Consider the following 2124-nt stretch of genomic DNA (forward strand, 5'->3'; position numbering starts at 1 on the left):
TGGGCCCTGAGTCTCATCTATTTTATTTCTGTTTGTTTTCATTGTATCGAAGCAGACTCCTTATGTATTTTCTTTCAAACTCTTATTTGTAGTATCTTATAGTAGTCCGTGAGTATTGTGACACTAAATCTTGGGTAGAGGATGATGTTAATTTTTCCGCATTTTCGTTCATTTAATATTAAATTAAGGCTTCCGCTTGAATTTATTGTTTTTATTATTATCTTGTTGAAAATTAGTTGAAAAGGTATGTTAAGGTTGGCTTGCCTAGCTCCGACAGTAGGCGCCATCACGACTCCCGACGGTGGGGAATTCGAATCGTGACAACAATGCACATACAAGTATATGTAGTTGACAAGTAATATAGGATTCTAAGTCTAGATAACGTACCCATATGACTTGTGATTAACTATCAACTAAATTAAACTAAGACAATTAATCTATTCAAGCGATTTTCTAAAGTATGAATATTTAACTAAAACTAAACAAGAATAGTAAACTATAAAATTAAAGGAAACAAGTCTGCAATATTAGAGATGAATTCAATTGGGGAAAATATTCCAGAGCTATAGGTTAGCTAACAATCCCGTTGAGTTTTTCACTTAAATCGTCTAATTAATTTATCTGGTTTATTGGTTAATAGGGTTAATATTGCTCGTAGCCTTCTCCCGAAGTACAACTTGCCTATTCAAACTAACGTAACGCCTATATTCCTATGGAATTAGGATTAACAAGAACACATTAATAATTCCTGTATAACAACCAAGCAAGGCGATTAGGTATATCTCTATCCTAACCGCAAATCCGTCACCAATGCTCGAGTTCAAGATCTTGCTCTATTCAATCCTATTTGCTATCTAAAATTCCCTCTCCCGAGTTCAATCCTAAATTCGTAGATAGTATTCAATTGGTGATCAAGCAATTAAATAATTAAGTGCAAGATTGAATAAATAAACCAATATGATAAAATAATAAGAACAATTCAAGCTTCAAACTACAACGTTCATGTAGCACCCACAACTCTAGAACTAACAAACTATGAAACTTAGAGAAGAGAAGAGAAGAAAAACTACTTAGAAGCCTCCTCCAAGCGTGGTGTATTCTCCTTAGGTCTAAAGTATGTCAAAAGTCTAAAAGTATCCCCCAAAATAACGTTTTATATGTATTTACACCAAGTAGGGTCGGGCCAAGACGAAATCTCCTTTTTCCTAGCCGAAATAAAAAAACTTTCAAACTTATTGCTTTTCACGCGTCACACTGTCCGTCGCCCCGTGCGTCTCACTAATGCTTTTTCCTGTCAGACCATAAAAACCTAGACTCTGAACTTTGGAAATTTCTGACAAAAATTTGCACTAACGCGTCGTACAGTGCCTCGCACTAGTGCATTTCGTCAGCTGTTGCTTCTTCCTTGAATTTTGACGTCCAGAATTAATCCCCGACACCCGAACACGATCCTGGCTTAATCCCTTGAGCTTTTACTTAGGCTTCAAAGCTCCAAATAGCTCGAATTAGCTCCACAACATCTACATAACTCAGAATCGCTCCTACAAGGCATAAAACACATAATAAATGTAAAACACTAGCGATTAAAGCCCAAATACAATTAAAATATAGTGCATTAATTAGTCGAGAGTGATTGAAAGTCGGAATGCTGAAGTTGAGGTCCAATAGCGTAAAACACTCAATAGATGATAGACCAAAGTCACTCTATTAAAACTTACCAACATAAAAAGCGTACTATGCCTTTTTGGTTACAAAAAATTCTGGTCTCTTTCCTTTTCTTTGATTTCACCAAATCTCAGTGGCATTAGCTGAGCAGATTTATATGCCCCACCACTCAGATAATAAAAAGATTAAACCCACGTTTGCATTATTGATCCTCTTTCTTTATTGGTTAAAAAAATGTGTTCAAACACCATTTTTTTTACTATGTCATATGGTAAAAATATTACTACAACAAGGATCACAAAATGACATCAGAATATTTGGTGCTGAATCAATTAGTACTATTTATTCCCGAATATACAAATACAAAACTAGGAAAAAGAAATTGGGGAATAGAATCTAGAACAAGATAGAAAGCAGTGTCTCAAATTGTTAGTTCCAGGTCCAAAACGATAGAATCAA

This window comes from Nicotiana sylvestris, chromosome 4 (genome assembly GCF_000393655.2).
Source record: "Nicotiana sylvestris chromosome 4, ASM39365v2, whole genome shotgun sequence".
Classification (NCBI taxonomy): domain Eukaryota; kingdom Viridiplantae; phylum Streptophyta; class Magnoliopsida; order Solanales; family Solanaceae; genus Nicotiana; species Nicotiana sylvestris.